Here is a 6,144-nt window from a genome sequence, read left to right on the forward strand (position 1 = left end):
TTTATTTATTTTTGAAAGAGAGAGAGACAGAGTATGAGCGGTAGAGAGAGAGGGAGAGGGAGACGCAGAATCGGAAGCAGGCTCCAAGCTCTGACCTGTCAGCACAGAGCCCGACGCGGGGCTCGAACCCACGAACCGTGAGACCCTGGCCTGAGCCCAAGTTGAAGTCAGACGCCCAACCAACTGAGCCACCCAGGTGCCCCTAAACCTCTAGGTTTTTATTCAGCCTGTTTGCCCTCAGCATATGAACGTACCAAAATAAAGACCTGTTCCCCCCAGTTTTCTCTTCTAAAACTCTGTTGACACATCATTAAAAGAGGTGAAATTACTATGATATTCATCACGTTTTGACCCTGATATTTTCAACGTTCTCCTTTAAGGTGTTTTGAAGCTTGCATGTTAGACCTTTGAAGGAGGCAGAAATCTTCGAGACCAACAAACCAGTTTCCAGCAACCACTTTTCCTGCAGCTGTGTCTGCCTGTCCCCCCCCCCGTCCACACAGGGTGTGTCAGTCCATAGACGTGAGCACAGAGTAAAGAGTATACAGCAGGTACTTAATAAAGGCTGGTACTTCTCCCCACCCTCCCCACCCCCCCGCCCCAAGGCTATGTCCAGCTTGTCGGGTCCTGGCCCACCTGGGCGAATCTACAGGAGTCACCAAGTAGCAGCCCGGGGTGGAAGCAGGGGGTGGTCTTGACCTCAATGCCCCTTGCCCCGCCCTCCAGCATCCCATTCGAACCTGGGAGGGTGGGCACTCTGGCCGGGAACGTCCATGAGGCCTCGTGCAGAGGTGGCGGGGGCAGCTGTCCCAGCCTGAAGCCACAGCAAAACCCAAAGGGCTCACCTGAGTCTGGTCCAACTGGGGGTCAACCTGGGCCGGCCTCGGCTGCTCGTGACTTCACAGGGTGTGGTCACTGGGACCCCCAGCAAACAAGAACGCGGCCCACAGGGAGGGCAGGGCAGGGAGAGTCCCGTCCAAGAGAAGTAGCCAGGGGCTCCCGTTGAGACATTTATGACTTGGGGCTGGGATGGCAGGGCCGAGGGGTGAGCGGGCACAGCCTAGAAGGGCAGGGAAGGCTTTGCAGAGGGGTCACATTTCCAAATGAACTTGGCGGCGGACGAGAGTCTGTAGGTAGGGAATCAGCCGTGCCCTTCACGCTGTTTCAGCGTCTTGGTGCATGCCCTTAACCTGACTCTCCACGCACTGACTCTGACCTTGGCCGAGTCTCCCCACCGAGAGAGGCAGGAAAAGCCAAGCAAGGTTCCTATCGGCTCCCGGGACCCCCGTGGCAACAGCGTGAGTGGGTTGGCTGGCCTTTGCGGAGGTCGCCGCGGGGGCAGGTCGTGTGGGGAACCAGCAGGACGGAGGGCCACCCTCCCCAAAAGTGAAAGCAAGAACCGAGGAGAAAGTGACTGTCCCTGGGGAGAAGCCCGCCTTCCCCAGCAGCCGGCCAGGAATGTGCTGACGGGGTCTGAACCCTGTCCCCAGCGGTGCCAGGGCCCTTTGGTCCCGTTCTTTAATAAAAAGAGCGTCTGTCTCATAGACCAGAGCGCCCTTCCTTCCCGCGTGGGCCCTGGCCGTACCTGAGACAGATAAACAACGCTCCGGCCTCAGACTATTGAATTAGGCCGCTCCTGGCGTTGCTGTCGTTGGCAAAGCAACTCCTCTGTGATTGTTATCAGCTATAATCAAATCTGGAGGGTGGCTGGAATGCTAATACCTTCCCCAGCCGCGTGTCCTTCGGCAGACACAGGCCAGCGACTCCCCCGTTCCTTGTCCGAGTCGCCCTGGCGGCTCCGATCCGTGGCATTCTTGTTGTCTCGGCCAGGCGGTTCCGTAAACGTGTGCCGTCAGTGGGCCAGCTGGTCAAGCCAGGTCATGCTGTGTCCCGGGAGAGCCCCCATCCCCCCCCCCCCCCAGCCACTCCGAGGCTTTGTGTCTGATGGGGCAATGAGAAGGTGACAGTGATGGATCGGGGCCCCTGCCCCAGCCCTGCTAGGAGGGTGCACAGGTGAGCCCAGGTGGGCTCGAAATGCGATCCCTTTGGGCCCCGATGGAATTCATTCATTTATTCGTTCGCTGAACAAAGGTGGGTTGCACCCTTCCCCATGGGGCACAGCCAAGGATAAGAGGAGGCTCCTGACCTCCCCGGTTCACAGTCAGGGCCGGCTCTCCAACTGACGTGGCACAGACATTACTCCATGTGTGTTACAGACACCAGGATGTGTGCAAGATGGAGATCTGGGGGGCATTCCAGAGGACTTCCTGGAGGAAGCTCCATGAAAGAGGAATCCGGGGCAGGGTGGTGAGGGGTGGGTGTTGTGGCAAGACACTCTACTCAAGGACCTTTGGGAATCCCAGCAGAAGGGTTTGAATTGTCACCAGATGCCTGGGACAAACAGAAGTCATACCTTCAACATGGGGTAGAAGAAAGGAGGGGGATCTCATGGCCCCCCGTGTTGAGGAGCGTGGCTCCCTCCTTGCCAGAAACGGGGACGTGGGGAGGAGGACTGGAGGGGAGGGTCTAGCCAGAGATGCAGCGGTAAGAGGGTGTGAGGCTGATCGCTAACCTGGCCGGAAGAGGTATACATCTTCTCCTGACTTGGTGCGCTTGGCAAGGCCCTGACAAGGACGGTCGGGCTGGCCTCTGTTTCATGCCCAGCAGGGGCCCGGAGTCCTCCCCGGTGATTTCCTAGGCCCAGAGGCTCAGCCATGAAAGAGGCAGATTGTTGGGGGCCCACACGCAGCCTGTGGGACATGTCAACCCCCAGAAAGCTTATACTGCGGAGAGAGGACGCAGGTGGGTGGCAGGGAAACACAAAACCTAGTAAGGGAAGAGCATGTCCAAGTATGACCAGTGCATTTCCTGTCACTTGCTAGCTCGATGAGGCCACTGGAGAAGTGGTTAGGAGACAAGACCCTGGAGCCCAAACGCCCGTGACCAGGTCCTGGCCCTGCCACGCGCTCCTGGTCACATTGGGCAACGCACTTAATGTCCTGGTGCTTTGGACTCCTCAGTCCTGCTCCATGAAATGGGGATTATCATGGGGCCCGACTCAGCGTTTGGCACATAGGTGCATGTACAAGTTCAATGGCTCACAATGGTGCCTGGCATACACCAAACTGCACAAAGGTGCCGGGTTGTTTGTTGCTGGTGCCCTGGGTTGAGAAGGATGCTGAGGTCCATTGGGCTCTATGGCTCTGGGACCAGGAGGAGTGGGGGATGCACCTTGTCTCGTCATCCCTAGTGACCGGCTGGCTCTGCTCTGACTCTCCTCGTCACAGCTCTGACCCGCATCTCCTCAACCTCCTGGCCCTTCCTCTGCTCTCTTGACCTCGTTCATTCATTCTTTCCCTTGGCCGTTGGGGTGGCAGGATGGGGTCTGGACAAGGGTGGGAAGTGGGCTGGAGGGGAGGGACGAGGAGCCTCTGCCTGGAGTGTCCCTCCCACGTCTAAGAGGGGCACACACGCAAGTCACTTCCAAGGAACACTGGCCTGGGAGTCTCTGCCCGCTCCACCTCACTGTGGGTCCATAGGCAAGTCCTGGGGCTCAGTTTGTCTCAAAGAAGAGACCCCAGCAATAAGACACACGTGGACCGTCTCTGGTTAGGGCTTGGGGTCTATGGCCCATCCGTTCAGACTCGTCCTCCCTGAACCCTGAGGACCCTCCAGTGGGTCCCCTCTTGCCCGGGGTTGGGGGGCAGGGAGGACAGCTCAGCAGTGTGGAAGGGAAAGGCCCAGGCTCGGGTACTTTGGATTCCAAAGCCAGAGTTACTACTGCGACCCTGAGACAACATTTAGCCTCTCAGAGCCTCAGCCTCTCCACCTCTCAGAGGGGGTAACGGTCAAGGGGGCAGGTACGCAGAAGTAGGGGCTCGAGTTGAGGCTGGAAGGAGAGGTAGAGACCTGTATCTCCTTGGACAAACCCTCCTGGGCAACCAGCCTGTGCTGTGAGGAGCCTCCAGTAGACCCCGGCTTCTTCTGCCTTGACCCCGTCTGCAGCCCCAAACCTTCTCCCAGCAGGGCCAGGCCAAACCTTACCTCTGGGAGGACTTTCTCTGCCCTTCTAAGTCCAGCTCCAGCCACACCTCCTCTAAGCAGGCTTCCTGACCACTCTAGCCAGGAGCCTACCCATCACCTGCTCCTAGAACAACCTTCTCCGTCTTCCTGGTGCAACCAACTCCCCTCCTCCTTTCAAGACCAAGTTCAAAGCCCTGCAACTCAGGTTTCTTCTTGCCTTCACTCTTGGCAAGAGGAAGTGGACAGCACACAGTCAGTCATGGGCACTTTGCTGGCTCCAAACCCATGCGACCCCTGAGCCTCGCGCAGCACAGCCGGCCCCCAGAAGGACAGCTAAGGAGCCAAACTCTTAATGTGCCTGGGGCAGCCTGGTTTCACTTTCATCCGTGTTGCTCCATTTTATCCCTCCAGTGTGACCCCGTGGGACACACATGGGACAAGGATGTTTAGGCTCACTTTTTAAATAAGGAGAAAAATCCAGGGCCGTTCACAGCGGCCCTGGGTCCCCAGCTCACCTCCAGTGCCTCAGCCGTAACATTTATCCTGAATGATGCAAGAGGCAGAACGGAAATGCTCCCAAGCACAAAGGAAGGAGGCAAAACGTCCCCCCTGGGTGGCTGTGCTCACAGTCTGTCCTCCTCCCCACTGGTAGGTCCACCGACGACCAGTTATCAGGCGGAGTGGCACCAGGTCACTCCGGGTGTGAGTGGCTGGGATGAGGCTAGAGGGAGCCCAGTCCAACTGATCCGCCTGACTGTTTGGACCAGAACTCCCGCTGGGACCAGGGGCTCAGCAGATTTGTGCCGCAGGGTGAGCCTTCCAAAGACCTGCTTTGATGAGGTGGAGGAATTTCTCACACCCTATCTCCCATAATCCCCATCCAGCCCCAAGGCCGGCATTATTATCATCCCCAGTTTGCAGATGAGCAAACTGAGGCTCAGGAGGTGCTAACAAGCTGCCTAGACCACGTGGGTCATAAGGCAGAAGCAGAAGTTAAGGTGGGACTTGGCCTTCCCACTTTTCCCTCCACTGCGCACCCCTGGAGAAGGCTCGTGTGACAAGCCCAGAAACTGCTACATGGACCCGGGTCCGCCCCGCTCCCCAACCCCGTCCTGGATGGGATTCTAAAACGTCCAGGGCGTGGGGCACTTTCTACATTATTACAAAGACCTTTTGCAGGAAAGAAATGCTGTCCCCTCAAGCAGCGATGGTTTCTACCTCGGAATCTTTCTTGTCAATGCGAAGAACGCCACCCTACCTGGAGAAGAGACGCTTAAAAGCTTTGAACGTATCCACTGCATCGCTCAAGTTCCAGGAGCCCTCAAGGCTGCCAACCCCAGACCACCAAGAAATACTCTATGCCAATTCGCCATAAATACATCGCATGTCTATGATTATGTCCCTGGGCGGCGACTATGACATCACTTCAATACATCCTAGTTTTAAAAGTGAGCTCCTGGGTCGCCTGGGTGTCTCAGTCGGTTAAGCGTCCGACTTCGACTCGGGTCATGATCCCACGGTTTGTGAGTTCCAGCCCCGCTTGGGATTTTCTCTCTCTCCCTCTCTCTCTCTCTCTGCCTCTCCCCTGCTCACACACACTCTCTCTATCTCAAAATAAATCAAAATAAAAAATAAAATGAAAATGGCTCTCCATTAAAAAAAAAAAAAAAAAAAGAAGTGTTCCCGTGGACACCATTTACTCATTCATGAAACGCCTGTTGGGAGTCTCCCAGGTCCCAGCCATAGGTCTGGGGGCTGGGTGACAGTGGGGCACAGAGAGCGTTCCCACCTTCCTAGAACTCATACGTGGGACGGTCAGCAGACAGCGGTCCATGTCGTATCATCAGAGCTGCACGCAGGAGACAGAGAGAGCGCCGTGATGAAGACAGAAAGGGGTTTGGGGTTCTCAAGAGTTCACCACTCTGAGGGTGGTCGGGAGGCCAAACCCTGAAGGGCCAGTGTGGACCCTCCCATCTCTCTCTCTGAGGTAGGTAGACAAAGGACTATTGATTTCCATTTTCCAGCAGAGAAAATCCAGGCTCAGAGAAGTCAAGTCACTTACCCAAAGTCACACAGCGAATGATCGGCTCTGTGGACCCCAAGTCTGGGGCTTACGCCTTC

This window comes from Felis catus, chromosome B3, assembly GCF_018350175.1.
Source record: "Felis catus isolate Fca126 chromosome B3, F.catus_Fca126_mat1.0, whole genome shotgun sequence".
In the NCBI taxonomy this organism is placed as follows: domain Eukaryota; kingdom Metazoa; phylum Chordata; class Mammalia; order Carnivora; family Felidae; genus Felis; species Felis catus.